Below are 26,649 nucleotides of genomic sequence, written 5' to 3' on the forward strand. Positions count from 1 at the left end.
AACTCAGTTCAACGAAATCTTCAAAAGTCTTCGGAGCGCAGCGTTTGTTTCGTCATCCTTCCGTATCTCAACGAAATTCCGTCGTTCCTTATCCGTCTGTTCAAGACTCGTTATGCAACTGCACATTACAGATGTAAAATCGTAAGTAAGCATAACGCCCGAAAACAAACCCACCCCCGAATCTCAAGAAACGACGAAATTTCTACTACTACGAATTTTAACAGGAATTGAAACATTTCGTATTATTTAGTATACCTAAATATTGTAAATATGCATAATTTTCCGTAAACAATTGTTAATCTTCGTTACAAAATTGTATTATCTAAATACAAATTTTTACGAGAAACTACGCATGTTTACAATTTTGTTGTTTTTTTTTATACAAAATTCAACGAAATGTCCCAATTTTTCTGAAAATTCGTTAAAAAAAAAAAAAAATTGTAAAAATAATTATCACCAGAGAAAAGATACGACGTTACGGGGCGGGGGGATGATTATTCGACCCAGGCATCCCAACGTATGTGAGAGAAGGTATAATATGCCCTCTTACATACGTACGACGACTGCGATGACTAGGAGGTGGTAGAAAGGGGTAAAATTAAAGAAAAAGAAAGGAAAAAAAAAAAAAGAAATACAAAAAGCGAAAGAAAAAGAAACACATTATACGCGTAGAGGTTGGTACACGTGCAACGCTGTACGACGCGACGCAGCAACAGCAGCAGCTGTCTTTCGTCTTTCGGGGACCGGATTCTGACACCTATGGCCCACGGGCAGGCAAGTATTATTATTTTCATTCCTTTTCCACGCCGGGCGGCCCCGGCGACTCCTCCTGCAGGCAGGGGAACGAACGACACCGACACTCCTCTGTCCGTCCATCTGTCTGCACAGTCTGGCCTTCGCGTCTCTCCGCAGCTATTATATACCTATGTTTTCCTCCCTCCTCTCCGCCGCTGTCGCGAAAAAACCGCAACGACGTAGGTGATCCGTGTCACGTGTCCCTCCCTCCCTACCTACCTACGTACCTACCTACATACCAACCTCCCATTTTCTATCTAGATTCACAAACGCAGACGATCTTCTTTTTTTTCTTTCCACCCCTTCTTCTATCCTTCGTTGTGTGCGCGTGTTTTTTTTTTTTTTTTCAGTCCGCAACCCTCCTTCGACGCATATACTCCACTTTTTCGGAACCAATAACATACGCGTGCCGGATGTGAACTGATGATTTTTTATTTTTTTTTTTGTCTCTTTTTCAGATTTTTGACAATTTACATGTATACTTGAACTTAGGACCCTGAACCATGAAATGTAGTGATACATTTTTCCATACCCTACTTTCGTCGAGATGTGATGTAATAGATAAATAAAATTGGCATACCGAAAATGCGAAAATGACAAAAATAATTGAGGGATGGAAAAATCGTAAGAACTTTACACCGGCACTTTTGTATTTTTCGCACAGTTCAATTGCCAAAAAACTGAGAAAAAAACGACAAATAGGATAAAATACAAATACAAAAATATCCTAATACGATATTCAGTTGGGGTTTACCGTAATTCTCGAATAAAATGAGAGTAAGTGAGGACGGGAAAAAAAAAATAGCGAAAGAAAATCGCGACGCAAACGATCGAGGAGGGATGTAAAAATCCAAAAGCATCCAGCAGTAGCAATATTTGTCACTTCGGGGGACATTTTATAAGATTTTTATCTGGAACTCGGAGTTTCTAGCCGCCGCAATGAGAGGGCAAGAGAGAGAAAGGGAGGGTAAAACGGGAAAATAGAGAAAAAGAGAGGAAAGAAGATGGGTTCGAGTTGGCGGGAATAAGGGTCGCGGGTCCCGTGGGATAAGACGCGGCGTAGTCGGACGTTGGTTATCGGGTGCGAAATCCATGTGGTGAAATGTAAAAGCTCTTTGACAAATCGGTTTCTATTAGGAAACGGAGCCGGTTATATCGATGGCATTATTTGGCCCCGTGATGCAACCCCATATTTTTAACCCCTCCCACCACGTCCCTTGTTCATCCCTTGACTACCGATCTCGGCTGATGCGGCACCGCGATTCCTGACCATTTTCACACCCTCCCGGTGTCAAAGACCCTGTCTCTGAAAAAATCCCCGTTGGCCTTTTCTCCGTTCCACGGTGCATGCGATATACGTATAATCATTCACCCTGTAACACTTTCAGCTTTTTCTAGAAGCGCCGCCGATGGTGGGCGAGCAAATGGAGACAAAAGGGAGAATAATACACGTGTATGATACGATGTTTGACTAGAGAAGAAAAAAACGAGAAAATAAAAAAATTTCACCCTCTTTGTTTCGAATGCTTTGTGCACTGCGAAGAATTTCATCACGTGCAACGTGGCCTGCACCCTTGATTTTGTTTAATTTTTCGTGCAGCTTCGCAAAATGTTAATAAAAAATTTTGCGGCAGAGAGAATAAAACGGATGTTTTTTTTTTTTTTTTTCTTCTGCCTAATCAAACACCAGGACGTTCGAACTTTGGAAAGCGCATCCCTTGAAGAAAAGTAAAGCGAAAGTTCTTAAAGTTCTTTCAATAAAACTTCAAGGGTAGAAACATTTTCGAGCTACAGTTGACTTTCTAAGATTGACGAATCAGTGAGTCGACACGTGACTCGCAGAGAGAGAGAGAGAGAGAGAGAGAGACAGAGATTTAGCTGAACTACAGTTTCTGATTTCGATATCCCGTAACTTGAAAACAATTGGTTCTTCGATTTTCTTCCAAAATACTTTCGTCGTGGATTTTCGTGGAAAGAATTTACCATCGGTTATGGTTTCATCTGTGACAATACATTTTGTCACAGTTATCGGAGTAACAAGAACGAGTTTAGCGCTAAGCTGGCGAATATTTGAAGGGGTGTAAAGGCAAGGAGGATAATAAATATCTTGTCGGATGGTGATTTTTGGTATCCCTTGTACAGAACACTGGTAATAGCAAGGTAGTCGAGTGAGGCGAATAATTAGGGGATCGTAATTATTAGCTTGCAAGAATTATATTTCTCTATTCAGCAAGTCGTGTGCGGATCCTCGACGAGGGTAGGTTGTAGGTAGGGTGAAGTTGGAGAGGGTAGTTATAACAGTAGACGTTACAAAAAGCTGCGCATGGGTCAAGTGTAATTATACCCAACATAAATACAATCCTGCATTTTGGCGGGGCGGCGGAGGGGAGGAACGGGACGTAATTTTTGTCAGTAAGCTCAAAAGCTCTGCACTGTTCACGTCTCTCTCTCTCTCTAGATGTAAAGCTCGACCGTTGCCCACTTCCAACGACCTTTTTTCAGAAACGCTTTTCCAAATCAATTTATGGCGTGGCAACGCTGCTCCAGAGCCACTATTCTCATTGTCCAACAACCAAAGTCCTCCGTGTTATTTTCGCCTGAACCTCCAACCCCAACACTGCCTTCGCCAAAAAACGAAATTACGTCTACACGTTCACTGCATACAAACGCAAATATGATGTATTTGATAAAAATTTCAATGTAGATTTTGTTAGATACAACGACTATCTTGTTTGAAAACTCTAGTGGCACGTTACAGAACTAACATGATATATTTTGTACTTCTAAGTCAAACATCTACATATTTTTAACACTCTATGATCGTGACCCTTTCTAAAGGATCGTTGGTTAGTTTCGTGTTATCGTAAACATAGATATATCGTGTGTAAACAAAAGATTTTGAATAAATACTGTTTATTAAACTGTAATACAACAATAAACACTGCCAAACCACAGACAGATTTATCACTCCCACAAACACAGGTCTGCAGTTTTTTTCAAATCCGTTAAGTTTCAAGAAAAATTTTTCAAAATATTAAAATGCCGTTTCTAAAGTAAAAAACCTTTTGTCGGAAAAAACTTACCAAGATATCCACGATCACTGAAATAATTGACAATGAAGGTGAAGTTGGGTTGGGAAAATTGGTATACATTGTGAGACTTCTGAGATCTGTAACCAAAACCAACGTTCCCTAGTGCGAATATACAATACTCTTATACTATATTGAAAATAGAGGGGAAAATATTCATAAAATCGGATCTTAATCCTTGACGTGTAAGTATAACGATACATACAAATTCCCTCTATTAACCTGGTTATCGCCGGTAAGCCAACCCTCGGGATGAAGGAACCAGACGAGTAGGGATGGCTGAGAACTGCGTTGTAAAAGGGGGAAAAAAAAATAAAAATTGTGGAATAACGAATCCGCCTCCCGAGTCATGTTCGGCATCCTGACGGCCCGGGAAATTCGAATTATTTTCATATACTACTGAGTTGAAGAAGTCGGAAATTGATTTAAAAAAAATAAACTGCGCAATGGGAATGAAACTTTTCCCCTTGTCTCGCAAGCGGCTCGAGGCTTTCGCTTACGGTTTTCCCGCCTCTGAATCGTCTCACATTCAACCCTCCTCAGGGTAGGATACAAATACACAACAACGGAGTCGTTTAACGGCACGACGCCACGCCGCGTCGAGTCGAGTCCCCTCTCACCCCAGTAAAAACGGCGAAGAAGAGGTCCCGGGGTGTGAGGGTTCAGGTTAAGAAGAGGGGGGTGGTGGTGGTGGAAAGAATCCCCGCTATTTTCCTCAGGTTTTTCTCACGTTCCTGGGGAAGCCACTTTTGTTAAGCGGTTAAGAGAGTGGATTGTTGCTCGAAAAGAGGGCGGCTATTTCCCACCTGATATAAAAATACATCACGACGAAGGAAAAGAAGCCTCTCGGCGAGAAGAATAATTGACTCGACTTAAGAGATCCCCCGATGAGAGCAGGGTGAAAAAAAAAAGGTGAAAAAAGGGCGGTAAGTTGAGGGATGAAAATTAACGCTCTGTTATACAATAAAAGTCAAATGGCGCATTATCGCAACAGATCGTCAACTTAGCCAGGACTCTGAGACCCTGTGTTTTTTTCATGGTTTACCATTTCAAAACTACTCGTCCCATAAACTTGAAAAAATTCTTAAATATTCCTAAATAAATGGTGGTATCAACCCCGTAGATTGCTTCTTCGGATATGTGGAATTTTTTTTCTTTTCTTCATGAAAAAAGTGGTCATCTTTTAAATTTTTCATATTTTCCAAAAAACTCGAGTAAAATAATGGTACAATCTGACAGATCCCACGTGTTCTCCGAGGGTTGAGTTCGCATCAAGAAAGTGAAAAAATGTTTTCACATTTGACACTCAAGCGTGTATTGGTCACCGTATTAGGGGAGAATATTCAGTTTCGCAAGGTGCAATAACCGTTTCAATAATGGAATAGTGTAGTCGAGTGTCTGTATCATTTAATAACGCGGGGGTTGGATATGTTCGAGAACATGCTCGGGTATACCGCGGAATACCATGGATCCTGCGATTGCAGCACTGCAGGTTACACTTTAATTAGTAGAATGCTAATATTTCTTGGTCCGGTCGTATACAATGGGGTAGTATTCCCGTGACCATAACCAACACCAATGAACACCGCAGGTTTCCACAGCGCGGCTACTGAGGCGATGGAAAATTGTAAACCCCCTTTTCGGTATTACCAAACGAGTCAAGTATATTGTATATAAATTTCAGCCACTGCAACGAGTGTAGGGAAAATAATACAGTCGGTTGCCTACCGGCCACTAGAACCAGTGGTGTATAGAACCGTTTTCACCCCAGGCGCAGGTGATGCACTTGGTGGAAAAGATACGAGGAACACTTCGATTATAGGTAATTAACTTTAATTGAAAACCGTTTCTCTCCTCCTATATCTATTTCTCTTTCTCTTGTTTGTTACATATTTTTATTTCCTATATGAATAAAATTTCCATACGAAAAGAATGGATGACACCAAACTCGCGCTTTATTCAATGTCTTCATTTGCTTCACGAAAAGTCTCCAAAGTTTTGAAAAACGAAGAGACGAAAAAATGATTGATTCTCCTTCGGTCCTTCATGCCGCGGACCTTCTGCGACATGTCAAAATACACGTTGACTACAGTCTTCGAAACTCGGAGAGAAACGACGCGCGTGGAGAATAAGAATATGTGATCGTAAAACTACGGTGTAAGCACGTACGTATAACTTTGAAAAGTTTTGTTGTAAATGGATTCAGGAAGAATTTGTTTGCTGCGAGATGTAGTCGGATGGGTATCCGCATGCAGGGCTGAGGGTGTCTTTAAGGTTAGCCGCGTGTCTATATACAATATACATGGGTACGCAGAAGACCCTAAAAGGTAAGTGCTGTTTGTAACAACTGCTCTCAAAATTCCATCCTTCATTTTGTACACAGATTTATGCACGCGGATATACTTGAGCGTCTATCATAACTATACACTTGTAACGCAAGAGTCAAAGGATAAGCCCAGTTATGCTTCTGTACCGTAATGCGAAACAAAGTTTTACACGAAGCCAAGAAACCCTTCGAACATTCCACCGCATCGTGCTATAGATTCTAGTTCAACGATCGTTGCAGTGAAAATTGCATTCGAGAATTCTGTTGGTGTATGGATATTAGGATGTTGCACGAAAAAATTATTCGCAAATTTCCATATGGCAATCACTGAAAAGTTTGTTTGGGTTGGCAGAAAGATGGCCATCTTAAGCGCCACATTAAATGTAACGTACCATGCTCATCTTTGTCGATAATCTTTCTTCCAACCCAAACAAACTTTTCAGTGATTGCCACGATGGAAATTCGCGAATAATTTCTTCGTGCAACACCCTAACGGATATCCTTGTAGTGTTTTCGAAGCAAATAAACAGTTGTAAGTTACTCACAATTTTGAAATCAGGCTGCTGGAAAGGTCCCTGAGAGACTTACCTGAAACAGAAAATGATTCAACGGATCAAAACTAAAGTCATAAAAACCCGAAGGCTTTGACGGGTGGAAGACAGACGTGAGAACAAAAGGAGGTGAATATAAATTGCGATCGGATTGGATTGAGAGTATATATATATATATATGTATATGTATATAAACGGGGTGTAAGGGTGTATTGTTTAGTCCGGCTGGTGCAGCAGCAGTCGTCCTCCTCGATTCTCTCCTCCTGCACCCTGCACCCCTCGTCATTTTATCAGCAGCAACACCAGCCTCATCAGAGAGCGAAAACAATGAGGGCACAACTGGCACAGCAAACGTGTGCCCGTATCCTCTCATCACACTCTCGTGTGTATCTCCATCACTCGATACGTATACTCATACTTGCGATATACTCTACCACCGCCAACTTCCGATGATACTCCGCCGTATCGATTGCTTCATGCAATTTCGATGCATTGTCGACGAATTCGAGGGTGTTTTTGTGGTAAGACTACAGTAGGTACTACCGTTATACTGGAGTACATGCTCGTATAGTGGACGACATGCTTGTGCTGAACCGATCCCAAAAATTTTTACTACGTCGCCTGTCAACCCTTAATGTTCCACAATAGCGAATTGCTTCGAGTCATTACCATGATTGTTAAGAAATTATATGAAATTGAAAATTGAATATTTGCGTTCACAATGTGTAAGCAACTTACAGTGACGCTCAAAAATGATATTGTAAGTACTGTGACTATATTAAAATTGGTTATGATCAGTTACTATGGGTCTTTGATAATCGACAAAGTACTTATTGGAATTCATCCATGATTTGACAATGTCATCAGCTTTTGACTATATCAAAGCACGAGCAAAACATTCCTAATTTCTACATCAGCAAATCTCTGACAGCTCTAACCCTTTTTCAAAATTTGACGCTTAAAAATATGTGATCATTTTTTTTTTTTTTCATTTCCAGTAAAGGAGTACCTTGGATGGCGAGAGAAGTGCCAGCTGAGAGGTTCGGAAAAATTGGACTGCATTAACGGAGGGTGGAGGTTCGGCTGCAGTGCAGCAAGACTGATAATCTCGTAATTGGAAAATTGTGACTGTGATACCGAGGGCGAATCGAGGAAAGCTGCCAAGGTTTAGGCGGCCTGTGTAAGCCTGCGTCCGCGTCGTTTCGCGTCTCCTGCAGACGTCGGGGTCGGTGGGTACAAACGCTGTCTCGGATTTCAGTCCTCTCTATTGTCGTATACACACAATGATCGGGCAAAGCGGAGAGAAATAGAAATAAGATAATTGCTATTATAATTGCTATTCCCTCCTACTCTTTCTTCTTCTCCTACTCATCATCATCCCCCCTCTGCAAGCCCGCTTCTCGCTCGCTCGTTGTACTCGATAAACTACAAAGTAAAAGTAGGTTCACACATGGCTACCGGTTTGTGTGAGCCTGTGTGTGCGTGTGTGTGTGTTCGCGAACCTCGTATTCGACACATAGAGTAACTTAAATTATTGTCACGACAGTTCACTACTACCCATTGTCAAGCTCGCAAAAACAACTCCTATCCGACCTCCGAGGCAACTCGACTATTGAACAACGACCGCGACTACGAATAGGAACGACGAAAACGATGGCTTGGAATGTCTGGATTATCGGCAAAGGAAATATAAATGAGTAATACAGGTTTCCTTGAGAACCAAGGCGACGTTGGTTTGCTTACCGCAAATTGCTATGTTCAGGAAATTCGTTAGAATTTCCGGTAAAAGGAGGTACGATGGATGTCGATATCGAAAAGGATTCAAAGATCTTGAATGGTTCTCGTAAGATGTACGCATACAATTAAAGTAAAGATGTAAAGAAAAGAATGACCATAGCTCAATTTAATGAAACACTGGTCGTTTTACGAGGGGATTATTCAATCACCTGGACTTGGATAATAGCATCATTGTGTACAGGGTAATTGATGCCATCTTAGGTCAGCAAGTTATATAGGCTGCAGGGATCCCAGCTATGGATAGTGCAAACATTAGAGAAGAAGCAGCCGCGTTATACATACATCTTGAAATTTGGTTGTATGTGCCAGCGGAATTCATAGATTGGGTCTCGCTAACAATCACCGTTGAATTACTGCCTCAATATCCATTGTGTACCCACCTTCCTTACTGCCTCGCTGCAGGATATATTCGGGCCTATACCTAGGCGAGGCCTGGCTAAAGACGATGCCTACTACAACGTGTGTACACACATACCCAGACCTTCTTCGGGAGTAAAGCTGGCTGAGTTTGGACCAGCCGAGAGTCGGCCAAGAGAAGATATGTATATTAATGGGGGCCAATCTTACATAGTTCTGTTTATCTTGCCATTCTACTACTCCGCGTATACAATTACTACCCTTTCACTTTGGTATTACACTCGGAGGCAAGGGTTCAATTCCCAGTTTCTACCCTCAAGGTATCAGGCCAAAACCGAACCCCTTAACCTGGCCCAGCTTACCCCGGCATAATTTTATACCACTGCTGCAACGGCACGAAGAGTTTACTCGGATTTAGTAAACTACCAGTAGTGAGATTCGCTTCTTTCAACCGTTGGAAAAATCACACGTTGATTGAACATGTTTTGAACATGATATTCTCAAAAAGACCTCGTCCATTTACAGCTGCGAAAAAATTTTCCTGATGCAACGAAGTGTACAATAAAATTGTGCAGAGCTATTTGTGAAACCATCAATACAACGTCCTGAAATCTGTTGACTGGGTGGAAATTAATCACGCGAGGTCGCAAACTCTCGACCCCGAAGTATGGGGGGGGGGGGGGGGGGGGTGGGTTCAGAGTTGGAGCGAGGTCTAGACGGTAAGGGTATTCTGGTGTAATGCAGTGTTTGGCTCTTCGGCTTCTCTCAGGTACCTATATTAACAAGGATAGACGCGAACCGAGTAACCGACTACAGTTGACGTGTACAACAATGTTCAGATTTCAAGGCCAAAGGGTTGGTAATAATGTACAACCCTGGTAATCTCAAGAACAAGTCCCTTCCTACCACCATACAACTTAACTCGCCAGATGCCCAAGGGTGCAAGGGAAGTTTATGGTATACACTGTACAAAGCTTACGAAACCAGTATGCATGGATTTACTGATGAGTGGGGCATACTGCAGGAATTCAAAGTTCAGTTTGCACTTTTGAAATCACGCAAAAAAATTGATGACACGAAGTGATGCCTTCGAGCCTTTCGAAGCTCAATTTCTCCATCACCATCATTTCTCGCCTCACCTCTAATAGTGATGTAACGAACATTTTACCTTGTCAAGCATTCACAGAGAGGTAATTGGACATCGGTATGACGGACGTAAATGGGTTGAAGATTTAGTGGAGAAAACGGCAGGAAGAAAAAAAAATACTTTACTTTAACCAGCTCGTTCAGTAGTCTGCAGTGCAGACGACACGTGAAACAGTTTCTGGTACTGCTGTCAAAATACTTTCACACGGTATGTATATACAGAGTTTTGGCTTTACTGCACACGTTTATATCTGGTAAAAATCTCCTCAGGGATCTTGTTATCTGGCATTTGAACTGTCCTCCTTATCGTCGTCTACAAAAGTCCAAGGTCTAAAGACTATACCACGTATATTGTACACTTTTTCGGCCATTTTTTTTATTTTTCTTCACTTCCCAATTCACGCAAAATAAAGGTTAAGGCAATGACATGTTCTTCAACATCAGCGCGGCATTAGCCCTATTTAATAAACAAAGAATGAAAAAATTAATGGAGTCCAGTACGAAGCTTCAGTTTTTCCACAACCACATCTTCAGCACCGATCTGGTTCGCTTTTCACCTTCTACTTTATATACACACAATACGTTGCATTATACGAACGGATACAATGGAAAGAGTGAAAAAGTGAGACGGCCATAGTAAAAAGTGACAGAAAAAAGCTGAAATAAGTGTGTGCGTGTGAGGGAGAGAGAGCGAAAGAGGGGAGTTCAACGGTCAGTATCGTGGCTAGGTATTGTCCGGCCGCAGTTTCGAAAATAATCGTCGACTGAAGCTAATGGGGTGTAAAGTCCGATATCAAAATATCTTGGTTTGGGGGTGTGTTGGTTGGGGCTTGCAAGAATGGTTGGACGTATGTATCTGGACCCAGTGTCCGTCGTGTGAATTCCAGTTTGGTTGATTTTCCGCAACTTTTTCTAGCCCACCAACATTGAGACGACGACACGTCAATTCTTCCCAGCTCATGCAGTGACCCTTCCCCAAACAACAATCCATAAAAGCTTCACGAAATGAGGACAACGAGGTAAATCATCCAGGGACAAAAGTGCGGAAGTAAAGGCGTTGGAACAACCTGCATAGTGTCTCTCCCCCTATCCTCCCCCCTTTCGTTTATCAAACGTGGTACTTTACACGCCCCACAACAAATTGGCACAAACATGATGTCTGTTATACGGAACCCGAGATTAAATTTCTGGGACTCTTCTTGATTTTCTATTTTCAAAAGAGGTTTGAATAACTTCTTCTTTGTTCTTTTTTTGGACTGTTAGACCTGCATGTTTTCTTTTTCCTTGATCTCGTTTCGGACATGCAGGTTCAAGTGATCGACTTGGCTGGAATTTGTACTATGGATCATTACATTGCTGGTGAAATAAGCAGACGTAGTCAAGAGTAAACGACTCTGAAAGTAGTGTGTAAAGAATAGAATTTACACGCGTGTACAGTATAGCAAATGAGTCACGTATATTTTTGAACAGATCACATCCTCGACGTCTGTAGTCCAGTATATAAGGTACCAGCTCTTTACCGTGCATATCTACCCACCTATGCCTATCGATGTGACAAGTCACGAGAGTTAAAAGTAGATCGACTGAAATGTCGGTTTGCATTATACAAACAGTTGACTTATATTTATAAATGTGCGACCGTTGATGTTGACTATAGTACTACAAGCTATAGTACCATCGGTATATACCAGTCTATATGCTCCAAGTAATATTGAAGTTTACCACGTTCTCGATGCGTGCGATGAATATACTCCGTCATTCGTAAAAGCTCAACAGATTGTACAACCTAATCTAACCCAACCCTGGTTTTAAAGATTCCCTTTTACATTATTTAGACACAAATAGAGATAATTCATAGATTTTTGATCCTTTCATCGTCTTTAGGGTACATGCCGCAATGAAAAGCGAAACAGACAATGAAAAATGCGGTGATCCGGAGAAGGAATATATTAAATCGAACATTGAGGATGTATCGACAAATGGATATCGACGGTGTATTAAGTGGTGAAAATTCTACTAGCTACGAAGGGATAGATAAACAGGTCGTTTGAGATATGCTATAAATACGTTTACAGCGAGAAACCTATCCATTATTCATCGACCGGTACCGTGTCCGACGTTCCGAGGCTCTGTAGAGTCTTTGCTCGATAATATACCTTACATACGTATACATTCGATTCTCGTAGGGAAACTATTTTCTCCTTCGGTCACTCAATTTTATATCGTTTATTTCATCATCCGACGACAGAAGGATGAATCTCGCTAAATATGAATTGACATGTATTTACAAATTTTTCTAGTAAATGAATGATGAAGTAGAAGCTTCCATCATTATTCGGGTATACAGCATACAAATCTTCAACCTCCCTAAATGTATATCCCCCCCCCCCTTCTTAGTTGAAAAAAAAAACGTACAGCTTGATAACCTCGTACATGTTTGACTTGAAGAATAAACTTATTGTTCCATTTGATGTACAGTCGAAAAGATACATAATCTGCTTAATGATGTCCTGAGCAAAAACTGCAATCAAACCCCGATGATGAAATGACACCGCAGTGTGTAACGAAAGTTCACCTATCACCTCAAGTGAAGATTTAAAAAGAAAACATCCGAACTCTACAAGTTCTACAATCTGGGGAAAAAATTGAGTCTGGAAGTGAAGTTTGCAGGCAGCATTTGCCAGGCTGCGATCGTCTCGCACTTTGATGGTTAGAGCTGGTCGGTCGAATTCGGATTCAAAGTTGGCGATGCACCTGCATATAAGAGAGAAGCCCAGAGGTAACGGGTTCGAAACGGTTCGCGTGTGAATGAACTATTACGCGGAGAGACGCGCCCGACTTTCCAGTGGCTGTGATTTCTGGCTCGAAGCTCTAGGTGCACAGCATGCCTCCACTATGCTCAGCTCCTCCACCACCTACCTTCAGGGCGAAGCGCTAGGGGTCAGACACCCGTGTACACACCTGTCAGCCACCTGCCCCCACACCCGGACCTCCTTGTTTGGAGTAATTTTCACCAGGCCATGCACGAATACCTCGAACTACGCCCTCCCCAGACGTCAGCAAACTTCGATTACTTTTGGCCGAAGAATTGACGGGGTTAAAACACCACCCCTGAGAGTACCAAGAGTTCATTCTTTCATCAATCGTCTTTTCGACGTAATGCAGATGCTTGGATCATCCGAGGACGTAACTTTTTTAAACCTGTGATGGTGACGATTAGTCCTTTACCACTGTTGGTTTGTACTTCTTTCATTTTCATGGTATAAATTCATGTTCCCTAAAATCTGTTTCATCTCGTTTACTTCTTTTCAAGCGAATGTAAAATCAGAGAATGTTATTCCAGTCAAATTTGCTGGAGTAGTACAGTGGTGGCCTGTTAACCAGTTGGTTTTCAGAACTCAATAATCATAAACAAATGTCGATATTAATATTTGTACAAATTTGCGTGTGACGCTAATTTATCATAAAGCATTAACGCCACCGCAGTCAGTAAGTTGTTAAAGTGGCTAACAAGTTCCAAATAGTTGTTGATACACTGTGCTTCTAGATCTTTTTCATAGTAGGTATATTTTTCATGGCTTATGTGTTTCTCGTCAGTTACGAAGTTAGTATCTCAACGAATCTCAAAATGAAAACTAACCCATGTACGTTTGGGTTGAAATTTCTTTCAGCATCTTCTCTTTGAACCCATCCTTCATCGAAGTCGGGTTCTTGCAGACCCCTGAAGGCGTCCAAGGTGTGATAATTCTTCAATTTGACCTCATACTTTATTGACGGGGGGAGGGGGGATGATGGGGTGTGTATACGACGTGTACGTGCGTGTTTGTGTGTCCTTTTGAAAAGGTACAGGCTCCTTTTACCCTTTGGCCGAGTGGACTGGTGGGATGGTAGGATGCAGCTTGTGTGACAGAAAACAATGATAACTCTCGCGTCCCGTCCCGTGTTATACTTTGAAGGGAGGGAAGGCTTAAAGGGCGAATGACTCAATGCCCCCACATCAACAGGGTCTCATGTTTCTTTTATTAGCCAGACAACGTATGAACCTTGTACGCAGAGAGTGAAAACACCCCGTTAAAGCGCAATAACAACGCGGCTTCATACAACTTTTTTTTTTTTTCACCCGGATTCCGCACCCTGTAAGGAATTCTTTACTCTTTTTCTTCGCTTCTTGCTTCTCATCACCTTTGGTGATTGTATCAGAAATGTATTTGTAGTATTGGTTTCTCTCGAAAATAACTTTTTCCAATTTCGACCAATCTTCACGTTTTTTAACCACCAGAATCCAAAAAAGCGGAGTTTTAAAAAATTTCGGACGAAGCTTGATGAAAAAATTTTAAACATACAGAATGTTATCACGAAATAATGGTCATGATAGATTGCCATCTTCTTTTTACTTTAAAGTTCAGTTTTTAACCGACAAACCTATACTTCTTTTTCTCTTCATTACTTAATAAGTAATATTATATGTTTCCCAGTTTATATATTCAAGTGACAAAAATTTTATTAATTCCTTTTCTTTTTTTTTTTTTTTTTCTTTTCTTCAATTTTTCTTCGAAAACTTTTTTATTCCGCTACCAAGTTCTATCAGTTTCAGATTTTTCACTCGACCTTTACTGAGATGATCGCGGAATTTTGTCGGACGAAGAAAAAGACTTCTAGGTATTTTCATTGTAGATGAAAAAGCGTCGCGAATATTTTTTTCATTCTTGCACCGCGCAATTTTTCGTTCAACCCCCAACCCCGAGGATCGGACCACCTCTTCAAATTCGCTCCAACTACCACCCTGGAAATCACTTCGGAAAGGACCGTAGGTGGATGCGTGGGAATCGCGCGTGTTCCAGAATATTATAACGGAATTTATACTAAAACCGAAAAGACCGGATTTAGGTTGTCGACGATTCAACTCTCCACATGGTACACGTAAGTGACGTCTGGTCGTATATAATACACGTACTGGTCATTCGTGGTGCGTAGACCGTAATCGTGATTTCTCATAATGAACGAGATAAGACCGACGGCCATTTGGACATATCGATATACGATACCGGGAGCTTTGCAGAAGCCGGGCATTTAGTTGTATAATATTAGGCACACAATCCCGAACGGTGTGTTACAGACACCGTAGAATTTAATCCATCAACAAGCAAGCGTGCCAATGTATAATCCGAGGTCTATCAACACAGGTAAAAGTTGATCGATCGTTACATGAAACGATAAATTTCGTTGCATATTCAACTTGTATCCAACTATATTTATAACAATAAGATTTATGCGAATTTCGTGACCATGGTGGATTGAATGAGTGAAAAGATTTCGTCGAAGATGGTCATTTGATGAATAATATTTATTTCAATGTTTCGACCGGATTAGGAAAACATTTAACATCCGTAAAATAAAATACCTCCTTGCATAATGTCGTGCAAACAACATCCAGTCCGTAAGATTGTCACCAATTTTTTAAGTAATATTATTATAATCAATCCCTAATTGTAAAATTGTTTACTTCGGAACACAAAAACTCTTGTGATTCGTCTTATTGTACAATTTCTTTATAATCAGTTTCTCACCTAGCCCATAATTAACTATTAAAATATCTTGTATTATCTAATTTCGCGCTGGTTTTGCACCCTGAATTCAACAGTTAGTGAAAAATTATCTTAGCAAACTATTTTTTCACTCTGTCTCTTTAACTTAACATGTAACAAACTAAAATTTTAATAGTTCATTGTTAATAATACCCATTAATAGGATCAGTTATACAACATTTTGGCCGGGTCGAAACATTGAAATAAATATTATTCATTAAATGACAATCTCCCTCCGAAATCTATTCACTCGTACAGCACCAAGCTTAACTAAGATGAAACTGGAGTCAGAAAACCTTGAGGAAATAATTGACACTTCGCTGTATAGAGTGTGAAATTTTTTTTTCATTCCAAGATGCAAATTTTCATCCTCGTTGTGCGTTCGCTATTTTTTTCCATGTGTTTTCTTTTTTCCTTCTTGTTTTTTCTTTTGTTTTTCAGTTTTTTTCAACCGCGCGGCACATTTCAGACAATATAACAACCGATCGAGCAAACTCGAATAGAACCACGAACATCGAAGAGTAAATTCAGGATTAACTGGTAATGCAGCACATGGTGATGCACGCCTCGACGATATGGTATTTCATTCTCTCTCTCTCTCTATTTTCTCCATAACGGTCACGCGACGATTTCCCTCAAGGGAAATTATCCACCCCCCCCCTAGCAGATTCCCTCGCGGACTTTTCCCTCAGCACGCTCCATGGATATGGGTGTTATAGGTGTGGGTAAAGGTACGGACGAAAGGTGCTTTCCCAAGCGCTGATACGTCTCGTCGAATGTCATCTGCCCACATCCCCAACCGTCCGACGATGGTCAATCACCTGTCCGAATACTCAGGCTTGATTTACCTACACCCTTCTCCGATGCGAGTTGATTTTTCCAGACACCTTACACACGACTCTATCATCAACCACCCGTCAGTCCAATTTCATTCGGGGAACTAGAAAAATCCTAAATATCATGGATGAGTAGAATTTTCGCATTTAAATGACAATTCTTACTCACTCATCGGGTCGATTACTTGCAAAACTTTCACATGGAGATATTTAAAAACTTGGCATTTTTACGATTCTTTTTTTTCTTTTTTTTTTTTTGGATTTCTTTCTCTGCAGAGGCCTGACGGTTGGAATAAATTTTTCGAACAAACTTTCGTCTTGACTACGTTAGTTGAAAAAAAATTACCAAAGACAACCCCCCACCCCCCACATGTTTCACAACTTTTCAAACCGTGATTTTGAATTTTTCCAAACCTTCTTGATTTCATCTCAGGGTTTATCAATTTTTTATTTTTTTTTTTTATTTTTTTCACTTAATCCCATTTTCCAATCATTATTTACAAAGTTTTATTTATTTTTTTTCAATCCACTTTCTCGATTTACCGAGATACAAATTGAAAAATTTCCAGGCCTTTACACTTTCGTCTTTGATTTCGACAACGATAAGCAACTTTCCTGTTTCCCATTACTCATTGTAATCTGTATTGTATAAATATTGAGAATAAAGAATGAAATAAAAAAGGAAAAAAATTGTTTTCAATAATCGAGATAAGAAAAAAAAAAGAAACAAGACTGAAAATTTGATGTCACGTTTAATACCGTCGCGAATTCAATGTCCCATCAACCAGAGACTGTCACCAATAACTTTTGGGATGTGACAGATTTGGCGGGATTTAATACACCGTATTATAATCCGCGTGATGTTCCGATTTCTCACACCCCCGCTTTTTTTTTTTTTTTTAACCACCCCCAAGCTGCTGCTTATCTCGGACTCTTTTCTTTCAAAAAAGCTGAGTCGACGTTGCGCTAATGAAAAATCTCGAGGCAATAGAACCATCTCTCTCTCTCTCTCTTTTTCTCTCTCGCTACATATTCTGCGGCTAGAAAGATTGAAAATCGTCCGACAAATACTAAAACTGCTGATTTCATACGTTGTCCGTTGTCAAATTTTCGTGATGAAAACTTTGTGAATTTGATCTATTTCGAATCTTTAACCGTATCGTTGATTCTGCAGTCAGAAACACGCGAAATTCCAATATATCCTCAAAACAAAGAGAGAAAAAAGGAAAAAAAAATCAAACTGTAATGTTTACATAAAAATGGAAGACGAAAACAAAATTTAAGCAAAGAAAAGCAGGGAAAGAAACCCGAATAACGTTATTGTCAAGATATTTTTAAGCAGTTACTCATTGTTTACGACGTTTCGCCGATGATAAACATGACGCGAATTCAATATGTATGTGCATACGGAATCAACTAAAAGTGAGAGAAAAGAGAGAAAAAAAAAAAAAAAAAACTGAAAGAAAAGTAAATACTAGTAGATAAACGTATTGTAATGTGTAGACGTGACGTGATGCGCACGACGGGAATCCGATTCGATGGTGCATAATTATACATATAATTTTTCTATATTTTGTTTTTTTTTTTTCGCCTTCAAGAGATTCCAGAATTTGTTGATCGCTTGTATAAAGAAATAATAATAATAATAAGAATAATAACGATACAACGCGACGTACGAGGTACGTAAATGTACGTTGACAATTGCATAGTAACATCCGTGTTATGCAATAATTGTGCGAAATTTGACGAATGATGGTAGAATAAGTTGGGAAAAAAAAAAAAAAAAAAGAAAAATCAACGACGAAGGCCGCAGACAACCTTCGAAGTGAGACAAGCAAAAAGACCTATACATATATATATATATATATACATATATATATATATATATATATATATATATATATATATATATATATATATATATAACAAAGTCGGTATATCTCGTCGCTAATTTGGAGCATTTAATGAAAACAATTGTAGTTTATAATCCGCGTAAGTCGTCGCCGTAAAGTTTTACCCCTCTCTTTTTGCCACTTAGGGGGATGGGAGGGCTGCAAGTAAACCCGCGGCAGGTACAAATGTAAAGTCGAAAAGGAAGAGAAGCGACGACGCCAAAGGAGGGAAGAAAAGGAGGAAAAGCGACGACTACGGCGTGAAATTCGGGACACCGGAAGTTGCGGGATACGGAGTCGAGGAAATTCGGTAACCGAGACAAACTATCAGCCTCTCGGCGTGCCTTTAATTGCACACCAGAAATCGCGTAATGATGTCTAGGATTTTCCGCGCTGTTGGTGCACAGCCAATTGCTTGGACTGATTTGATGCTAGAAACAGATGAAACTGACGAGGGGAAAAAGGGAAATGAGAGAGGTAAAAGGAAAGTAGATCAATTGCGAAAATGGTTGCGCTAGAACGTGAGAAATAATTGAGGGAATTACGAAAATCGCAGAGTCTCGGTTGAGTATGAATTTTTGTGAAATTTGTTCCGGTGTAAAAAAAAGCACTGCGCGTGGGTACCAAAGCAAAAGATGAGAAAAACAAAAAAAAAAAAACTTGTTAAATTTATCACACACGGCGGAACAAAATATTCGACATTTGTTTCTATTCAAACGGATGTCGTTGATTTCGATGAAAAAAAAAAAAAAAAAAAGCTTAGATTTATTTTAATCAAAAAAAACATTACTTCCGGCATATTTGGCGAATTCAAAGAATCCTTTCGCTGTACGTGATTCCTTTCTGTGTAGACACGATTTTTTATACAACAAGAGAACGTCGCGCGTTTTTTCACGAAGTAAGAAATCGAGGTTAGGATCGCGTAACGTCAGATTTGTTTGCGCATGCGCATAATCACTCGGCCATCATTGGTCGGTTTTCTCTGACGTCACTTTTCTGCCACAACTGGAGACACCAAGCGATTTCATTGGTCTATTCCGTTAGACCCGACCAATGAAATCACGTACTGTCCAGTTGTATTAGAAAATTGGCGTAAAAGGAAAACGGCCGTATAGAAACGGATACTTTGTGTACGGAAAAAAAGAGTAAAACACGCTCGCGTCATATAACAATTCTTACATATATATATATAATGTATACGTAAGAAGTAAAAATATGCAGTAAGAGATAACTTTTCAAGATTAGTTTATCAATTGTAAAGATCGTTCGTAGGTTCCTTGAATAAATTCTTCAAGATTCGCAACGCAGAGTTTATTACGAGGCACCGTGAAGAGATCAAGGGTAAGAGGTAGGTAGTGTTTATTCCCGCAATTCCTCGAGAGGAGCCTGGAGGAGAATTACATCAGCGTTAGGATCCCCTAAATCCCCGAAACGTCTCGACGGAGCGACGAGATAATTTCTGAACAAGTGTTCCACTATTCTCTCTCTCTCTCTCTCTCTCTCTGTTTCTCCCTGGCGTTTCCCTCGCCTCCCCCAGCAGTTGTTACCCTTAAGCATCCCCTGTAACTCCTTTTTATTTTTAATTCCAAAGTCCTTATACCCCAGTTCTCGAGTTCCTCAGCTAAAAGGAGGCAGACGATTGCTGCCTTGGTTCGTTCGTAGGAGCGACAAACATTCCTTTATAATTCTAAGGTCTGCGGGTTCCTCCTCTCCCTTCCCCAACCACCCCCGCCCCCTTCACTCTCTCTCTATCTCGCTCTTTGGATCTCTCTTTGCCCGCAGCTGTCGAGTTCTGCACTAATTACATCGCCGCGTGCGCGTTTTAAAAAAAAAAAAAAAAAAACAATTTTTTATTCATAATACATCGCGATTAACATTTTAATGAACAATGATCCAAGGCGCTAATATCGTGCGGTTTTATCGTATGCCAATTATTACGCGGACGATAATCGGATAAAAAGACAAAAAAAAAACGAAGGGGCAAAAACATAGAAACCGTTTCTTCAAAACATGTCACGTAATTTGCGAAAATAGTTGGTCCCAAGAATATATGTATATATATATATATTGACCGTATTTCATTTGTTTTTGTTATACTCACTCTGTTTTGGATCAAAATATACGTATATGGGTACGTCCAATACTTTTCGACCGCAGCCTGCGGGCTTGGGTCAGCGACTCGGCTGCTGATTTTTTTCAAGAAAGTAGGTTATAAAAAAAGACGATTCTCCAAATTTGAGCTTAATATAAGAAAATTTGGTGGCTATAGAAATTTTTGAAGTTTTTAATAATTCAACTTTTTAGTTATATTCACGATTTTTTCATGGGAGCTCTATGGGACTTAAACACTCGGATCAAACGGCGTTCCCCTTCTCTGACCTTGTATTTTCAGGAAAAAAATAGTTTTTTTTACAACAAAGCAAAATCCAGTTTAATTAGGACCCTCTTCGTGAACTATCATTTTAGCAAAATTTCGCATAACTTTGAAACGCTGCCAAGTCAAGAATTTTCCAAGTAGACGGCCAATCGACGGCTCAAATTTTTCGTCTAGGTATACTTTATCACCACCTACGCGAATTATTATTAATTACCACGTTCCTTTTTATATACGGCCTCGCAAAACCAAATGATTTCTGAAAAATCGCTGTTTTCGGATAGCTGTAACTTTTTTCTATCATCTCGAAATCGCTTGAAATTTTCAGGGATCATACTTTATTCTATCCCCAAACAACGCTGAAAATTTCCAGCTAAGCGTCGAAGTTGTTAACGAGCTGTGAATTTTCAAAATGTTCAAGTTTCCCACGTAATATTTCGCATTTCATGGCATTATATACATATATATATATATACTTATATTGTATACGTTGGTGACAAAACACACAGGTGTAAGTGCAAAACGTTTAACATTGCGATCGTTTTCGAATAATAATAATTGTTTCATCGCAGTCATACAAGAGCAGCGACAGTAAGCAGCAGCTGATCTATTAGGCCTGTGATGCCGATGTTTAAGTTATAATCGAGTATTAGCGTCAGCTGGCGGTAGTTTGAATGCTTACGTATACGTCACGTATTTACAACTTGACATTTGATAGATTCAGTGACGAAGAAACTTGAATATATCATCGGATCATTTACGACGAAGTTTTTTATCCGATCGAGGAAAGTGGTCACATTTTTATCACCATAAAACGAGTATAATAAAAACAATCAGAGTATTCGAGGATGAAAAAATTCTTACGTCAGAAACTGTGAAACGAGTGAAATTATTTTCTTCGTTTTTTGAATACGGTCGAAACGCGCTTACATCAAACATGAAGCAAGTCTTTACGTAATTAGCGATCATTGATACTGTGCGAGTGTTTCTTTTTTCTTTTTTTTTGCTTGTATTTATTATACAAATCTTATGCAAAACAAGTTTGAGTTTCTACGTTCATCATCGTTAAATGATGCAGATGATAGTTGGCAGTGTTTTATAAAATATTATGTCAAAACGATCATCGTTTGCGTATATTCAATTACCGTTAAGAATAAATGATAATTATAACAATAACAACAACAATAATAACAACAATAATAATAATATGTGCGTTAAAATTCGTTCGTCCGTAAGATACATCGCGGTGATAAATTAATTAACGATCGTCTAATTGTTTTAACCTTCGGCCTACCGAAAGAGGAACAAATAAATATAATTAATTCCTACTGCAGTCTACGAGAGTCTGAGGCGTAGTAAAGAAAAAATAAAAAAAAAAAAAGAAGAAGAAAAAATAAAAAAAACGAATTCACGCAGAGGTAAACAAAATACGTAAATGATAATCTACGAATGCGGAATACTAATTTCGCACATTGAGCGAGCGAACAACAACCGTTTCCAATGTTTGCGCTACTGGGTACCACCACCGCCACCATCACGTTCAAGGTCATTCCAGGGTTGACGAACTGACCTAGGCCAATTCCCAACTGCTCCGGTGCCTTTGCGTTCATCAATGTGTACAGAGGCAAATGGTAGATACGTGTTAAGACTGTTCGGACTACATGGTGTTCCGCATGGCGATACAGATACCAGAGTTCAAGGGTCGATGGCACACGCCTGAAACGTCGATACCTACTCTCGTCTTTGCAGTTTTACTCTCGTAGTTATAAATACTTGCGCGTATCGCAATTACGCGATGACCGGATCAATGACGATGAATTGCTGCGAGTTGGGACGCAATTTTCATACATCTGTCATGTGATTATGTATAGAATGTTGGAAAAACTTAACTACACGTAATGTCCCGGCGGGTTCACTTTGTGTTTGTATTATTTGTGCTAGGCTGAATTTGGTAACGAAACATTGGGGAAGAAATGACTATTTTTTGAAATTTTACAATGATTTTCTGAGGAACTAAGATTTTGAGATGCGAGTATTTTTTTGCGTTATTACGGTTTACTGAATCAATGGTTTTTTCTCAGCAAGAATCGTTGCGATAACGTTACCAACTTCAATACGATTTATCTGTTACATTTTGTCGTATAAGCGTTTAATATGCAAGTTTTACTTTATTATTTTCACTTAGCAATAGATTTCAAAAAATGCTTAAATCAAGACAAAAAATTTTAGTCAACCTGTGAGGAGATTCTTATTCCAACTGTGTACTTTGAGATTTTTTTCGCATTTTTAAATCCACCAATTTCCCTGTCCCAATGACGTAATTTATTCCAAACTTCTTGAACAATGTCTTTTGATCAATTTTTCCGGACCCCTTGAGATTTGAAAAAGAAATTCCTTGGCACAGATATTTAACGGAAAAAAACCCGCAACGTTACAAAGAAAAAATATGAACAAATACTCACCGATTCGAATGAACATCGGAAAACAAGTTCTCTCGATAAAAATACATTTTTCTCTAGAAACCTTTACACTTCGATCTTTTTTTCTGTGTGAGATTTACGTGGGATCTGACTGTTAATGTGAATAATTGAATACGATTTGAAGGGTTATCTAAATCATCGAGCAGATAGTGCAAATAACGCTACCAACTATGTCGAACAGCCTCGTATTCGATAGTAAGTATCCAAGTCGTGACATTATAAATAATTCAGAATCACGTGCAGGATTCAATCAATACCTACATTTCTTGTGATCCTTCTTTGTTTAAATTTGTTTCATTCGCAGAATTAGTGCAGCCTTTTTCATCCACAATGATTGACCGAGATTTTATTTACCTTGCAGAGAGAGAGAGAGAGAGAGAGAGAGAGAGAGAGAGATTCGAAGGTGGTGGTTCATTGCCTTCATTGGTTAGATAAAGCGGCTTTCATGGTACTAGTCAAGTCCGTTTGCATGTCTGCCTGCAGCCCGGTTTCATACCAGGTGGTGCAAAAGCTGCTAAGTCCAGTTTAAATAACTTTATCGTTACGACAGACCGACTAGACCAACCACCCAACCAGCCAACTGACGCGGAAACGAATTTTCGTATAAACACTCTGCCCAGTTATCGGGCATTGGGGGTGAATATGGGCACACCGATAATCTTCTTAATCCCGTTCCAAAGCTGATGCACACATACGAACTGAAAACAAATATTTTCGATTTGAAAATTAGTACATTCCCTTTTTGTTTCTTCGATTTTCTTTTCTTTTTTGTTTGTTTTGTTTCTACACTTTTTAAGTGTCTTCCTACCATGACGTCCATTCCGAGTTTTCGTTGGTTGGGTCGTTTTCATCGATGGATTTAATACATCTGACCGGGTTCTTCTTCTTCTTCTTCTTCTTCTTCTTCTTTTTCTTCTGTTTCCTTACTCTTTTTCATTATGAAGTAAAAATCGGGACGCTATTTTTCATGAATATTTTATACACAGGCATTATTTATGCATAATACATGTCGATATAATGTGAAACCGTTCACAAGCCGACCAACTGTAGAAAGTCATGCGTTAAAGCGTCGACAAATCGATCGATCGATCCGACGATTGTGATTGGATAAAAATAACAACGCGCAGCCTGCATAGCGTCAATTCATTTGTAGTAAATGGATAGCGGAATCATATAGCTCACGTAACGAGCTACAGTTATTCCTGCAATTCCCATTCTTTTTGCTCAACAATAAACGACGTGGGTAATTTTTTATAACATAACGTAATTAGGTCAATAAATCTCAACAGATGCATTACAAACCCTCAAGTAGTGTGAAATTTGACTTCACCATAGAAATGTATAAATAAAAAGAACTCATGGGTATAAATATCCCTATAGAGGACCGTTTATATCTACGACCTCTTTTTATTTATTAACTCTTGAGGAAGGAAAAAAAAGGGCAGAGGGGAGGGAAAGATTCAAAAAACAATAAACAAATACGGCAAGAAAGAAGAAACAATCAAGAAAATCTGTATAAATTTGTGTACTCGACGTTGGAAATAATGGGGTATTTAATGGTTCGAGAGATTTGCAAAGGGGTGGGAATCCCTTTCCCTTCTTCTTCTTCTTCTTGGTTCGGGGCGGATAGGAGATGAAGGCATAAGTAGGTAAGAAAGTTATTTCCTAACCGGACATACCCTCGTAACCCTTTCTCAAGATTACCTGTTTCTGTCTACTGCTACTGGCTGCTGTTTCTGCCAGAGGACTGAAGGCAGGCTCGTAACTCATCGAGACGGTGTTATAAAGACGCGTCTGGCACTCACTTCACATTCGCGCTCTATGCACGAGACCCACAGAACCCACATCATTCCGTTGTTTGTGTCTCGCATATTAACCGATCCAAATTCAAATTCAACACCCCGACACCTTGGCCCCTAATTTAAACACATTTTACGACTGCCTCCTTCTCCACCTCCTCCAACGGCGATAAGAAAGCAGAAAATTTACTCATTTAATCAAACCAATTTGTCTTGCGAGATATCCATTATGAACTGCTTTATATTCGTTCAAGTTGATTCACGGATAAAAAATATCGCAACAGTTTCTGTTGGTGGTAATTGATTTCTATTCTCTGTTTTTTTGGTAGACCAGACTGGTAAAAGTGTTCTTTTTTCTTCAGTTTCCAATCATCTTCTTGCCAGTGATCAACGAATCATTATTACAATCATGATCATTTTCCTGGGCTCAGGTCGTCGTTGCACTTTGGTTTGAATCTGTTTCAATAGATGTTGAAACATCTTTTATCGAAGGTCTCAAATCAAGTTCGTAACTCGGCTTGTTAGTCCGTCTGCTTCATGCGTCAAGCAAGCGACTTTAAGGAGCCTTTCATCCCTACCGAATCAGTAACTTTGGTCTTTGAACCAGGCCCCAACACCAGAATGACCCGTTGCAATTGTCCTAGCAATAAGTATAGTTAGTATGTCCTAGCATTGAGCTCTTGAATGTCCTACGCTTGGTGGTCGAGAAGCCAAGCTAAAGCGTAGAAACGGTCTGGAAAGAGGAAAACGGGCGGGGAAGATTCGCACCGTGCATAACAATTAGCCATGGAAAATCATGAAAACGTTTGCGGACCTCTTTTGACTCGAGGTTCTTCCTCCACCTCCGTCTCCATCCACCCGCGGCTCCCCGAGATAACGAAGAGTTACACGTCCTCCCTTAACCCCTTCGCCAAAGTACACGTGCTAAAGATTCAGCATTAGGTATATATATATATATACATTTGGTTGGTACAACTGCTTACGCTTTTCAGGAGGCTAAAGCCCCGAAGTATAGCTGGTTCAAAACAAGACCTCGATAATCTTTTCCGAGTAATCGATACGCGGAAAAAATTCAGCGATTAATTACCGATGACCATGATTGTGAATCGTGATGCACAATTTCTTCTTGGAAGAAGAAGAGATCAGAAAACAAACGCGTGCAGGAAAATGGCAACAAGTATTGATGTGTTGATTCGATGTTGATGCGAATACTTACGTCGAAAGACAATACTCGATTAGCAGAAAAATCATGCACGTTGGGGGGACCAAGAATCGTACAACTAATCGGAGTGACAAGAGGCGGAAATAAGCGGATCTGGGAGTCGCGGAGGGAGCTAATGTCATCCCAAGAAGGAGCCATCAGGAGCCAGAAGGATCAGGGGTACACGCACGTTCGCGCATATCAGGATCGGAGTATAATATATGGGATTCCATCGGGGACGTGAGCACCTTGGACTCCATGATTTACACCTCCTTGTGAGCAAAATGGAACGCCTTAAGCAGGCCAATGTGGACGATGAAAAGTGGCTGAAATATGTTATCGAGCATCCATCGGCGAAATTGAATATTGCTTCGGTGACTGGAATCCAAGGTGCTCGCGTGTCGCTTTCCTCACAGTCTAT

The 26,649-nt window shown here is 39.9% G+C and overlaps 1 protein-coding gene across 4 annotated transcripts in view; it reads right to left on the bottom strand.

Annotated features, from left to right (window-relative positions):
- The window catches only part of LOC107227598 (forkhead box protein P1), a 215,469-nt gene that overhangs the window by 153,924 nt on the left and 34,896 nt on the right, over positions 1 to 26,649 (bottom strand). The window contains exon 2 of one of the 4 annotated variants that reach the window (XM_046739559.1): positions 6,756 to 6,798. The exons of the other annotated variants lie outside the window; for them this stretch is intronic. The gene's annotated coding sequence lies outside the window, so the exon portion shown is untranslated. The remainder of the gene's footprint in view (positions 1 to 6,755; positions 6,799 to 26,649) is intronic. 4 annotated transcript variants of the gene reach the window in all.

This window comes from Neodiprion lecontei, chromosome 5 (genome assembly GCF_021901455.1).
Source record: "Neodiprion lecontei isolate iyNeoLeco1 chromosome 5, iyNeoLeco1.1, whole genome shotgun sequence".
NCBI classification, from domain to species: Eukaryota; Metazoa; Arthropoda; class Insecta; order Hymenoptera; family Diprionidae; genus Neodiprion; species Neodiprion lecontei.